Raw genomic sequence first — 15,320 nt, forward strand, 5'->3', positions numbered from 1 at the left:
GCCATGACATGTATACAATGTCCAGGTGTCTAGAGTATCTTTAAAGAATATTCGACCAACAACAGTATTCAGCAGGTACAGTGTCATGTTATATCACACAATATTTCTATTGTAAAACAAATCTTCCCAATTGGAAGTAAATTTGAATAAAAACTGTTTTAGAGTCTAGTCGGTCCTCTTCCTCGCCTTTTCCCATACCTTCTCCTAAACAATAGGCCTACTCGGTAAAATTTGAGAAAAAAATGTTTTTGCATTATTGATAGGGCATAATGATGAAAAAGATTAAAGCGATTGCTTAAACTTTCAGGGATCCGGGTTTAAGTCCTGTTCCAGTACAGCTTTTAATCCCAATAACTTCCAGAAATCCTCTGGTTTCAGAACAACAAATACAAACAACGACATGTTGGATATGCTACATTAGTTTGCAGATTTTAACCTTGTCTTTGTTTGCGCAGACATGATTAGTAAGTAACAAAGATTTATATGTACATGCAGATGTTCATCTAATAAAGGATATCGTCAATGTTATATCATTACAATTATAATACTTGCATAATAAGGCTGAGTACATGCTGCCATTCGGAGTAGCGATAGCCTAGTGGTAGGAAATTGACATACAGAAAGACCCGGGTTAAATTGTCGATAAAAACTCCCATTCAATGGAGGACAAGTCGGTGTGGAAAGGAACTGACCACCATACCACATATTACCCGAGTCTTGTCGTTTGGTATAGTAGAGGAGGGAACTTGGGACTGCATAATGACAGTTGTGACTGGGATCAGTCCATTACTGCATCATCATTTGTTCGACTAAAGGTTTTAATGTATCATGTGTAAGGTAATTAGTTGTTACCTATTTAGTAATTGTAAAATAAACACAAACATTCTGTTTAGATGGCGCACCATGCTAGTATCATTTTGTCTTTATTTCATAAACTTGGCTTTTGATACTTTATAGTGATACATATCTTCTCCAAACGTCATGTGTTTTATAATTCAACATCGTTAATCGTTGATATCCAATTATAAAGTTAGATTTGAATCTTTGTTTTCCAAATTAGGTATCAATCAAAACTGTAAAGAATATCCACAGAAATTCCAAACTTACATTTAAAATATTCGTTTATTTAAATAATGGTGACAATTTAATTTTTGATTAAAAAATTATGTATGAAAAGAGTTATCAATTTAACAATGCAGCTTAGAAAGAAATAAGTGAGTTTAGTTGGAAAGATGGAGCATTCGTTTTCCTGTGTCAATCAATATGCATTTACGTACGGTTTGAAAGTTTTATATACTTTTTCCTAAAACAATAATGAAGTTTGTGGTGACGGATCCCAATTTGGATTACTTAAAAGAAAGTGCTTACCTGGTATACAACTAGTCACTGTAGAAGAGGATGATAATGAAATAGAATTTAGTAAGAAACTTCCTTCTATGGACGTGTGGAGTCATTTCAAATAATAGTTTCAAGGCCCAACTATGAGAAACCATAAGAACTCAGCTCCACTTTAACCAACATCAACTGGAATGAGAACGTAACCGACAGTCTGAAAATATGATAAATAAGACAAAAGGGATTAAAAGTACTTGTGATTTTTATAAAAACAAATATTCACCAACACTATAATTTCAACAGTACAAATTAAATGATGGTGTTTAGGCCTAATATCATTCGAAATGCCTTTGTTTTCACACATCCAGACACCAACAAATCAATCAATGCAGCAATTGTTGTCTTTATAGTAGCAATGCATCTAATGTAAATCGAAAAATACAGGAAACATTTCCATTTAATTAAAAATGTTGATTATGATTGACTAATCAATCAGAATTTGAAGTAGGAACATAGTCTTGAACTGCATGTTTGGCTATATAATTCATTTCATTTAATTCATTTCACTATAGTTACCGTAAAACCAAAAGAAGCCCCTTTTCGAAATCGAAGAAAGCCCTCCTCTTTGGTCTGCAAAAGTAATCTCGAAAGGAAGCCCCCCCCCCCCCCCCGGGCTTCTTCTTAAAGATAGAGACTATTTGTTCAAAGGAACAAGATGTTTCAATGCCAAATAACTTGATGCAGATATAATGTAAGATTGAGTTTATACAGACATTTGTGTTACAGTTTAAAATAGTATTTTGATCACAAAAAGAAATGTAAAATTGGCAGGTATTATGTCTCAAAAAGTAGCAAATCAAAAAATTTACACCATTCATATCGAATCTTTAGTTTCCAAATGAAGCCCACCAAAGAGTACTAAAAAAGAAGCCCATGGGCATAAGGTTTTACGGTAATTTGTAGTGATACTGTTAGGCATGCCACCTAACAGTGATACTATTAGGTGGCATGCCACATTGGCAACAATGCTCACTGAAACGGTTCAAGAGCAATCAGAGATGCCTCCTATTAAATTTAATATTATTAAGCCCCGTTTTTATATTTATATTGTTTAAAGTGTACCAAATAGGGAATTGTCTATTGTAATATTATATTATTGTTATAGAAAGTTATTTAGTTTTCATTTTGTGACAACAAAAGTTACGATTTAGCCAATCAAAATTAGAAAAATATTTAAAGATTTTCCAGAATTGGGATCCTTTAAAATTTCATTGAGTCTTCTCCGTGAACATGCAGCTTTGGTTTAACATTCGTAAAGATCCGCCTTTAGTTTAAAATTCTTCATTCAATATTTCTTTGGGCTTCAGTATCAACACGTATTATTACAAAATTGTTATTTTTTAAATAATTCCAGTATATAGTGGTATACTCCCCCCTTTTTTTTGTTTGGCATGCACGGGTGTTTTATTGATGCAATATTTGAATGCGAAGACTTTAGATTGAGGGAGGTTGATTTTTCTAACATGTTTATATGCACCAGACAATTGAATTATATCAACAATTTATTTTTCAATATTCTTCAAAAAAGTTGTCAAGAGCTTCAATATAACACATACATTGGTATCTGTTTAAACACGGCTGTCCTGTACGTTATAATTACACTTTCGTTAGAATAATTGGTTGAGTTCAATCATAGTGTAGACTTCATCAAAACTAGAGCAACTTATATTTAACTTGATCGATTCAGTTTTAGTTGGTGGTTTTCAACCTGTCGCTTAATGTCAAGCTTTTTTTTTAAAGTTAACTTTCTGTTCATGTCTGGCTTAAAATAACAATGAAAGTTTTATGATTTTACCATAATCTTACCAACTAACTCCACCTATCTGTTCTATAAGATAAAAATAAATAAATGGATAAATCGGATCGTTATACGCGATTCACACGGTCCGAACATGATCTCAGCTGATGTTCGGATACCGCCACCAGTGCTAATAGTTACATTATTACACAAGGCACATTCATATGGTCCTAATCATGACTTTAGGGAGCTTTCGATTTTGCGACGACTTGGACCTATGATTCATGACGTCACATATCGGAAGCCTACTATTTGCATACTGTACGTTGAGTTTGGCATTTTTTCTTTCGTCCGACCGTCGTTTGTTCAACTCAATATCCAAATGGATTTACTGTTTACACATTTCTCAGAGTGGATGAAAAATGACGTAATGCAACATTTACATAAGTCATGAATTCTAAATCGCAAATCGACAGCGCCTTCTCTAATGTGAGACATTTGAAGGCGCTGTAGGCCTACTGTGGATGCCGTGGCTCTAAAGAATCTCTATTAATTCAGGAAAATTACAGTACGGTATATCACACTGTCGTCAACTTCGTTTTTTATCATGAATCTAGAAATTCTGTCAGTGTTAAGCTCTGTCTACACTATCAAATATATATACTATACGCCATTATGATGATGATATCAAACTAGTTTGATGGTACTATTAAACTTTATGTGACAAAAGTGTGCCCATATATGGACATGATGATGTCATATCACTACCATATTTGTGAATATCACTTTTTGTCACATAAAGTGTGATAGTGCAGACAGAGCTTTAGAAAATTCTATGCACGAAAACATTATTTGACGTTTCAACTTCCACTGGGTATACATTAACATTCAGATATGATCACAACATTGACGGCATCACGTCTAACGAAACCAATATGATCCCTCAAATTAATGACAGAGTTCAAATGTCGCGTGTTCTAATGTTTCATAATGTTAAAAAAATAACATGGTTAGCGTTATTATTCCAGTCGTATGTACATACAACATTAACTGTCTATCAACTGGCAAACATGACGGTGGCGAAAAGTAAATTAATACAATCTCTCAAAATGACAAGTCAAATTTCAAAATGTTCTGAATGTTCTAAAAATCTTATTAGCATGAACATGTATGTACATAACAACAGTCAGTCTATCTATCGCGTGGCAAACACATTGGAAAAAATGAATTGAATATTATGACCTCTCAACGTTATAACGGAGGTCAATTGTCAAATCATGGAACAGTGAGATTACCTGGTCAAAATGTTTATCATTTCAGAATGTTCTGAAAATAGCATATTTAACAACAACATTCAGACTTGCTATGATTTGAAATACATGATGATTATTATTGCATGTCAGGAGTTATCGTTTTGTAAAATGTTCAAAAAGAAGGAGTAGCCTATAGTTTAGAATTTCAAAGGGTCTTCTATCAAAAATCCTTGAAAATGAACGCGTAGAAACAAAAAAGAAAACTAAAAATGTAATATATTATGCAAAAGTAGAAATGGAGTGTACGTGTGTTTCAGTTCTGACAGAAACAATCCTTGGATGAATAACCTATAGTTATACCTCCGTGAATAATGCATCCATTGTAAACATATGTAGGCCTATGGATGTCGTTCAGCAACATTGAAAATTTAAATAGTAAGGGAGAAGAGGTGGTGAAGGGAGGCAATACCTTTTCTTTAATGCGACTAGTACTCGAATTAATTCATATGGTATGCATACATTGCCTTTGTATAACCCGTGAAAAGAATTTAAAGAAAAGAAAATTATAAACCGTAAATAGGGGACGTTATTTAAAAATGAATTTACATTAATGAAAAAATAGAACACAGAACATGTTTCGTCTGAGTGAATAAAAGAACATTTATAATGTTAATGAAGTCAAGAAGTTTTGCCAAAAACAACTGGTTGCTTGAAAAAGTTTTTTTTAGATCTAATATTTCTAGATTCCAAACATTAGGTTAAAATGTCACAGATAAAAAACTGAGGAATATTTAACCCTAAGATAATAAAATTGTAAATTAGGAACACTTTCGTGATTTATTATAGTCATCATAACTAGGCTAAGTATGTACCACATACGCTCGCCTCTAACTTGGTCTAAAGTGATTTTGTTTGTTTGTCTGTTTCTTTATTTCCATTCACAAAATCATAAACATACATAAATAATCACTACGAAACAATCTAATGTTTAAAAAATCTGATATAAAGATAATAGAAACGACATCTTGGAAAAGCATCATGAAAAATTGTAAAAAACAAACGCCAAGTTTTAAAATTTGTTTCAAAAGAAACACTACAAAATGATGTAAATATTTTAATTTGAAAACAAAATCTAAGACGGATTGCTTTGCTCTACCTTAACTACTTTAGAGGAAAAAGTACAATCAATGCAATCTGTTAGATTAGCCGGAACAATGAAGTCTACCCTTGTCACAACTCAAATTTAACTTTTGTTTAAAACCATGAAAGTGGTATATATTAGTATCTCATACCAGTATTGCTATTCACATTTGGCCGAAAACAATGGTTTGTCAAACAGTATACATTATGCAAGTTAAAGTACTTTACTGGTTCTTCAGCAAAATAACAGGAACTTGTATGTCAAAACAATATCCTATAGAGGCTCGTTATAAAAACTGGTTTAAATGTAACGCACGCTCCCAACTCTCTGTACACCACCCTAAATCATTATATTGTGTCTATGACCTCTGACATCACAATATAACTATAATTCGTCAGGACACTCTTTGAATGTTATTGAATTTGAAGTCATTTCAGTTGGTAACATTTTGGTCTGTTCTAAGTAGGCCTACCTAAAACAAAATAAATAATAACTCTGTCTCATAATCGCTCAAAACCAGCCCTTTTAAACAACAAGGCTATATACATGGCTGCAGTTGCCTGCTCAAGTTTGAGTTAGTGTTTACCGACCGACCGACCGACCAACCAACCGGCACAGTGAGCTGTAGAATCGCGTTTGAACGTGACTAAAAACAAGAAAATTGATTTGGAACATTTTATGTTCCAACACAATCTTTATGCTAAATTATTCCTCTATCAGACTTATTTGTAAACAATACTTTTAATACTTCTCAAAGATAATAAAAATAATTATATATTTTAAAACTAGTACCGATAATTTTTGGAGACCTAATAATAACGTACTCGAATGGAATATTCACTCTCTACAAATATATTTTTACTTCGAACCTTCGAATTAAAAGATAACACAGTGAAAACAATATTGTCTAGATTATTCAGGCATGTGATGTTTTATCAAATTGTGTTGTCTATCTCAACTTTGTTTGCTATGGAGTTATTACACTTTTTAAAGATATTTGCGTGTGGTGTTTTTGGTACAAACATTAGAAATGTTACTTTAAAATGAGCTCAGAAGAGCTGGAGTTAGATTTAACAAACGTGCTTGGCGAAAACTTTGTTTTAAACCAAAATGTTTATTCAGGTTTAAAAATAACCTAAGCAAATATTTGTTTCGAAATGTTTTCTTAAATATTAATTTGATTTTAATTGGTCCATTCGAACCGCTTTGATACATAATGCGTCCGCGTAAAGTACGCACATCCTTGACTGAATTATTTAACAAATCATGATTATGACGATGGTAAATCGCAGTAATATAAATACAGTATAACGATGACTGAAGATGATTATGATTATTTTGGTTATAACTATTTACTGTATATCTTCTTGAAAAATAAAAGAGTTTAAACCGGATTTAAATTAAGGGACGAAATAAGCAAACATTAAAGATACCAAACATAAATTCTGTGATAAAAGTGTGATTTATTGAATTTAAACAGAAAGAAATAACGAAAAAATGAATATAAAAATACAGGTGAAACTGACTTACCGTAACTGCTGTGTACGGCGTAGCAACTAATGTTGTATGATCGATTGGTTTATTGGACTCTAAATGTATTTTAATTTTGCATAAAACCGCAATCAATAAACCGCAACCATATTTATTGATAGTCTAACAACCACACAGTTTATTTTCTCTATTCGAACTGTCTGTCATCGCTTTACGTCCGTTCCGACTGCTAAAATAGTTTTTAAATACCGTTTACTTCCAAGCTGATATATAAATATTGATTTAGTTGTTTAAAAGTTCTGTTTAATACGAAAAAATGTCCAAATATGCCTAATTATTCTTTTAAATAGTATTTGCTGAAAAGACAATTACAAAATTAGTAACGTTTTACGTAGATGTACAGTAACCTTATGTACAATAATATAAAAAAAGATTGTTTCCTTTATTAAGTAGACAAATTTAAAATAGAACAAAACAGTAAACTAAAAAAAAAATTTACGAAAACATAATCATCAAAACAAATTATAGTAACATACAATCACATATTGTAGGCCTACAGTTTGTTTTAAACTTTATTCTTATTTAATAATTTAGGAATTTACATTTTTCGTCACATAGGCCTACCGTTCTTCCGTATGTGTACACAATATATACGGTAAGTGTTATGAAAGTAATTTTTAAAGTACGTTTTATTCATTAATTCTATTTCTTAAAATATCCAAACTAGAAACTGCGAGATGTTTCCTGTCTGCAATACACGACTATTACACTGTACCCTACCTACATATTTAACGGAATCTAACCCTCTAAATTTCAATTAATTGAATATATTTGGATTCCAGGATCAGGGAAAATTTTCATTTAAAAATTTTGTTTAGCAATATTGCTAATCAAACTGATTTTTAAGTCCAAAAACATAGTTTTGTATTGTATTTTTTGCTACACAATTTTCAAAATGTGTAGCAATAAGGTTGTTTTGTATAGCTTTTTGCTACGCTACACTGGCGAAAATGTTCCCTGAGGATAGCGACACTGTATCTTCAATAGTAAACATGGACGTCCAGTGCTTTTTATAGTTTGCTGTTCTTGGTGTTGGTTCCTTTTGGTCTATATTTTTATACTAGTTTTGATAAAATGTTTATTGTTGGTTTTTTGGATAAATAAAGAAATTGTGTATATGTAGGTATGAAATGAAAGTTACTAAAGTGGTTGCCGGCGGGTGGATAATTTATTAGTATGATGTGTTTATTTTCCGTAGACTGTAGCATCTTTTTTCCTGTGAGTTATGGAAGCACGTTCATCTAACATATATATTTCACATAGTTTATTCAATAATTTGGTAATTGCTTTTTAGAAAATCCGAAAGGTAAGTGTGTGTAGAATTTCAAAGTCGCTTGGAAAATTGTTAACAAATGACAAAACTACAACATAAATATATATAAAAGTGTATTATGAACCTACCCTCATAAGAATATAAGTTGAATGATCATTGTGTTAATGTTCTTATCGTTTATGTCTGCGATAGAATAAAATAGATAGAAAGACAAGATATTTTCGTCGTTTTTAAGTAGGCCTACAAATAAAAACGGTGATCAGCAAACCGAAAAGTAAACTTCTAAATTTACCAAATATTCCATCCAGTTGATCGATTGCGACAGGATATACACGAAAGCTTAAGTTCGCAATCACTACATCTAAGTCGGTTACAGCAACAGTTACAGTTGTTTTGCTTTAATGTATTATCGGTATATTTAAACTCACAAAGATAAAAAATATATTATTCGTAATTATAGACTAATACTTTAATGGCTACTGAAAATTAATAATCCTAAATACTAGGAATGAATTAACAACGTGGTCTACAAACAACCCATTATAAATTCAGAAAACTACCGGTATTTGACTTAAGCCTACGTGTCGAATCTTGAATAGGAGCGGGCTGGTTAGGATTCAGGAACAGTAGAATTAATTGTCCCAAACCTGATACCGAGTATTATTGGTTAGTGCACTTATAGATAACATTATAGCAGGCCTAACTTGTGTTGCCCTCAAATCAAACGTGTTACTACCATATGGTGATAATGATATGTTTACCTAAAAGGCTTGGGGAAATTAATATAAGCAAAAAGTTTCTGTCAAGTCTGCAATTTCCGTAAAAAGATTATTTATTCAATGCAATAATAGGTCTAATTGAATTCCTGACAGTAACGGTAATTTTTAATAGAAGTTAGGGAGGTGAAGTGGGACGGGGGGATTTCAACTTTATATGTATTAAGGTGTATTAAAGCTGAATCCATCGCAAAAACCAAAAAAAAGATTGACTTTGACTAAAAGATTTGTGTTTCTTTTTTAAAATTATTTTTTCTTCTTGCTTCAGCGGTATGAATATGAAGACAGTAATTGCATTGTAATACAATCGATTATTTAATAAATTAATACATAACTAAACTTTGGATCTATTAATATATTAATTTCGAAGGTCATACCCTGTGCACGTTGTAAATAGTGTACCGAGCAAACGCTGTGGTATCAATGAGCATTGCAAGTCTACAAACCTTCCAATGAGACGTCAAAATAGTCAAAAGTTAACATTTATTTCTCTTATCGTAAATTTGAAATTAAAAGAGAAAATAGAAAAAATGCCAAGCTTGTGAGAGGCAGATAATCAGAGAAAAGAACCACAGGACAACACGGAGACCGGAAACTTTAAAAAAAACTTTGGAGACTTACAATGTCAGAGTGCCAAAAGAGTAACATATAAAAATATATTTTACTTTGACTACACAAAAATCAATGCAAAACAAAATAACAGCCCAATGGCGAACTCGTAAGAGATAGTTCGTTTCAGTAAAAAGATTTTCAAAAGTGTGGTTTGCAATAACTGCATCAGATCTTTCGATCTTTCCTTTCGAAAAAAAATGATTTTATACAGGTAACAGATTAAACTTAAAACCAACGTAATTAATTTTTAAAATTTTTATTTTGAAATTGTTTTTGAAAATACGTATACATATTGATATACACTTTCTCTTGTCTAAAATATAAAGATCTTGTTTTTTCCATGTGACAAACCATTATAATTTTATTTTTTTTAAAGTTATTATTATCGACACAATAACAAAAAAAAAACAAAAATTAACATAATGTTTGTTGCGTTGATGCTTACTGGACAGCGATGCCTCTTTCGAAATCGATGATTTTCAACCGTGGCGCTCTTTCGTCAGCAGTGCTATATTGATCACTGCGGTATATTATAAGGCATCATGTTCTATTAGAATTCTAATAGAATGTCTGATCTTTGGAGCTACATTCAATTAACCTAATATATAAGCTACAACCAAGAAGATTATCGAAGCAAGCAGTGATTATTAGGGCGAAACCCATAACGTGTGATATCCTGAAAGCATAAGTGGCGTACAATTAAATACAAAATTAGTGTATAAATGTTAATCATTACAGTTGTCCGGAAAATAATTTAATATAGTTATAATAATTGTTAATGCCCAACAAATGTGGTTGTTGGTAGACCCACCTTTTGTGGCATACGGTATATATATGATCGGTTGTCGTTACCATGTGATATTTTGTCTGTGAAGCCACTTATACTGCTTACTAGTTATATAATAGTTAATACCATGGAGTTACGCAGGAACTGATTAACCCTCTGTTTTACGTTGGTATTGAGTTTAGGCCTGGTAGTAGGCCCCAGGAGTAGGCCTCTGTACATGATCGGGTCGGATCGTATTTGTTTCCTTTGGCCCCGGTTATTCCATTATGAAAAATATACTATAATACTCCCAGTGTAAATACACAGTCTAGGAAACATTACGCATTGATGTACATGCATAATGTTGTAGTGTAAGTTAAACTTTATTTACAGGTTTTAACATTTCTATGCACTAATGTATGGCGAACATTATGATACTAGATTTAACATACCGACATTACGCAACGTACATTATTGTGTAGGCCTAATTCTTCCTTCAATGAATACTAATAATAGGACTTACCGTACATAGGGCTAACATGACATGACGTTCCGATTATTCTAGGGGCACACCATTGTGCATTATTATTTTAGTCCATGTTATGTTAAATATATTGTGTAGACATATTATAATCTATGCTCTATGTATAACATTATAATTGATTCTGTATATATATATGCACATGACTATGTTGCATACATTATATTGCAACTCAATCATTTCATGGAAAAGCATCCTTATAATAGAGAGTGGTTCTTGGAAAATTCAGATTAAAAGATTGAGTTATTAAATATGTGTTCGTATTTAAATATGTGAAGGGTCTCTTTCGATTTGGTATCACAATACAACATTTCATATGTGGTGGAATATGAATAGAACATAATAAAATAATACCTTACACAGACCTAATGTATGCAGCTAATGTAATGTACATAACGTACTCATATTATACATGAACATATCCTGCGGTAGTATACTTGTAAGTGTAGCCATACTGTTCACTGTTGCGGACAGCATTAATATAAAGGATAAAGTGCATTGCTGATACTTTCCGTAGGCCTATGCTTTAATGTGCTTGGTTGGTTTCTATCCACCAAAGTTAGCGATAACTTTAACAAAGAAAACAACAACAAAATAAAACTAAGCTTGAACAGTTCCGACGCTTATGTAACATTCATGTTCCACATTCTATAATAGGAACACGCCTTATATGCCTAAGTAGGCCTACATGCTTTTCAGACAGTATTATTGTAGAAACATGAACGTCCGATCGTCAAACATGATAGTTCGCATATATCCCAACCACTGCAACCATCGTAAAATGTCAAATTGTGAAAAAATGGTACAATTTTTGGCAACATGGGCCTAGGACTGGGCTAATGTATTACTAAGGACCTAACTAATTACCAACAACCAAAACTCTCTATTCTATAGGCGTTGGATGTTTCAATAGCAGACAATGTATAACTTATACATAACATCATATGAATGTTAAAAGACTGCTATGATTTCTGTTATAGTGACTCGTTAATTTAATTGTACCGTGAAATAGAATTTCATACGTTTGGAACATTCGTACCCACTTTACATACCTACTAAACAAAGCTCATGATGCTGTCTGGTACTAATAATACTTACGATGAAGATGGATGGATACAAAAGAAAATGTACCAAATATATTTATTAAAATATGCCTCCCCTATGACGTAGGCTATATTTATTTTAGGTAGGCCTACATCACTAGTACTCATATAATCATTAATTTGTCCTAATATAATACGTCCCAGCAAATGTTATCAGTTGTATTGTATGTTATAATTACTAATTAATGCACTGGGTGAAATGTGTTCCCTGTGACAAGATATAATGAGGTAATATGATTTTAACCCAACAAGGCACCTCCAGGAAATTTCACTCTCAGCAAGACAACCACCTACTAACCTTGCATTGTCAGGCGTATTGAAAATAACCTATTCAATATATGTCCATAATGGAATATCTTTATGCCATAATCTTATAAATGTATAAATTGTTTTTAAAAAAACAGATGTTAAAAGTATTCAGGAATATATTTTAATCGATTACAGTGTCAGTCTATACATGGAGGTATATAATATCTATTTTTAAACCTCTATCTATATAATTTATATATAGTCTATATACCAAAACAACACTATTAATATATAACTCTACGAAGGATTAATTCTATTTTCTTAATTGCCTATCCAGTGCATGTGTTCAGGACCTTTTAATTGTCAGTATGTATGGACTGTTGAGACAATATATGTGTTCCCGTCAAGAACATCCATAGCATCAAATGTACGCACATGATTTGTGTTCCATCCACTGTGTTCACTTATTATGTTTACTGTAGGCCTATTTACATTAAAAAGCTTTTAGAATAAAGATAAGTTGATAATAATTTGCCAAGCTCTATAGTTACACTATACCTATAATGCTAAGTATTGACTTATTTAGCAAAGGCATACCATACATTGGTATTAAGTCAAACATTTATTGTATATTATCACTTATTGTATGTTAACCTATTACTGAATCATTACACATGCTAGGCTACTCCCTAGGCCTCTTGTCAGGCTGTATGCTACCGGGCATGTACTGTTTACTGATTATATATGATCTATCGTATGACCATGTTCGCACATTACCGAACATCACAGAACATTTAAATCATGTTCATACCTACTAGTTCTTAATTTAGCTACCTTATCGTAAATTTAAATTAAAATAATTTCGCGAATAAAGCAGTGATGTATTTGACGCGTTTATAAACCTTACCTAATAACATAGTTTCTGTCCTAGGCAAGCACAATTATGTAAGCTATGTTCACGATAAGCAGCATCATCCGAGCATCATCCCGTATGTTCTCCAGGCCAGCAGACAGTTAATCTCGCTGCTAGGTGCCGGCTGCGAAATAATGTTGTAATACCTTGAACTTCGCCGATTCCCGTTGCGGTTAATTTACGTTCTCTACTTAATATATTTCGGGTTGCACGTCGAAATGTAGGCCTAGCGAGCATAAATAGGACACTTCAAACATTCAGGTTGCGGTACAAGTTCAATTGTCTGGGCCATTCGTTATACTGAAAATGATGCCCAACTATAATTTAGATCGAACTGAAGATTAGGACTGCCGTCCGGTACCCGTTTAAGTATGCACATTTTGTAGGCCTAGACTCCACGACAAGACGATACTAAATAACGGTCTTGATAATTACATCATAATGTACAATACAGTGTTTAGAACATTCAATATTCAATTCAATTATAATTGAATATTCACTTTATTTCGAATATAGAATAATTATGGTGTATGGGAGAAAACATTCATGTTATAAATATCATAACATTTAACATTCAATAATTCTGCTTCTGGCATAGAACGTTAGCGTATTTTGTCTGATAGGCTACTCTACTATATGACTATATGTTTTTGAAAACACAAGTGTGTCAGTTTAAAAAAAAATACATTTATTCACAATTTATAGGCCTACTACTACATCGTGTATCTACAATATAATGTAGCCTATAATAAACACTATTTCTAAAAAAAATATTCTGCACAAATATTTGCAATCAGTGGGCCTTCACTATAGACTTAGTATTTAGTTAATTATGTATATGATATAAACATTGTTTCTAGGTCTTTTGTTTGCTTTGTTCATCACTTTCACTGAACCCAGTATACTATGCCTACTTGGACATTTCAACATTGTTTATTGAAGGCCTGGGTTAATTTATTTTTCTTATTTCTTTATGATAAATTCTGACAAATAACGAGTGTTCTTCTATATCCAATTTATTTATATCGTTCAACAAAATACAGAGCAAGTTGGGAACAATACAAAATAATTATTGCAAATGAATACAACTTCTCTAGGCCTATATTGTTTCATAAACAACAAAACTGGTACTTAAAAATCAACTCTTTTTTTAAAGAAAATAGGAAACAAGCATGATGAGTAGACCAACAGTAATTTAAAAAGGATTTACAATCGGCTGATTCTCAACGTTGTATAAAATTAAGTTATTAAATAGTCAGAAGTAAGTTTACTTAATTTTAAAGCTCGTATTTTGCCTACTTGTTCCCAGCAAGGAAAGTCGTGTGTACGCACGTGGATAACGTGCCTTATTCAGGTTAGAGATGTATGTTTTTTGTGGTTTTAAAAGTATAAATAAATCAACAATTCGTGCAAAAACATTTTGATTTTCTACTTCTAAACAACATTTTAATTTTTAAAATCTTATCTGTACCTGCGTACCGGTACCTATTATTTGTATTTACTTTGTGTATGGAAAAAACTTAAGTAAACTTAGTACGTACCGGTTCCTGATTTGGTAGACTTACATTATTTTGTTTAAAATAAGCATAAGATTAATAAGTACGTTAGGCCTCTACAAGAATTCTATATTGATAAAAGCCTATTATATTCAGCAAAAAGGCTAAATACAACGTTCCAAATACCTACCATCAGTTATAACAAAATACTAGGCTTCAACGGTAAGTATCCAGGAGTGTTACAATTGCATATAAACAGTATCACTTCGTTGTGTTACCGTTGGGAAGGCTTTTCAACGACTAATATGACTCGAATTGCACAAGGCGTAGACGAAATAACAGGCTAGCTTCGTATCCTAGCTTCGTCGAATATCATTTCATATTAAATGTTTTTAACATCCAAAGATTCCATCGGTCTTATCTCTTTCAAGCTGGCCTTCAAAAGAACGAGAAGATGCAAAGACTGCCGGTAATGCCATCTGAATTTTTATAAATCCAGTGTGTCGACAAATC

At 32.2% G+C, this 15,320-nt stretch overlaps 1 long non-coding RNA gene across 1 annotated transcript in view; it reads right to left on the bottom strand.

Moving 5' to 3' along the window:
- The window catches only part of LOC140056927 (uncharacterized), a 38,652-nt gene extending 23,334 nt beyond the window's left edge, over positions 1-15,318 (bottom strand). The window contains exons 1-2 of the long non-coding RNA XR_011846842.1: positions 14,998-15,318; positions 1,369-1,549 (exon numbers count right to left, since the gene is read on the bottom strand). This is a non-coding gene — a long non-coding RNA (uncharacterized lncRNA). The remainder of the gene's footprint in view (positions 1-1,368; positions 1,550-14,997) is intronic.
- Between the last annotated feature and the right edge of the window lie 2 nt (positions 15,319-15,320).

The sequence above is a fragment of the Antedon mediterranea genome, chromosome 8 (assembly GCF_964355755.1).
Source record: "Antedon mediterranea chromosome 8, ecAntMedi1.1, whole genome shotgun sequence".
Classification (NCBI taxonomy): Eukaryota; Metazoa; Echinodermata; class Crinoidea; order Comatulida; family Antedonidae; genus Antedon; species Antedon mediterranea.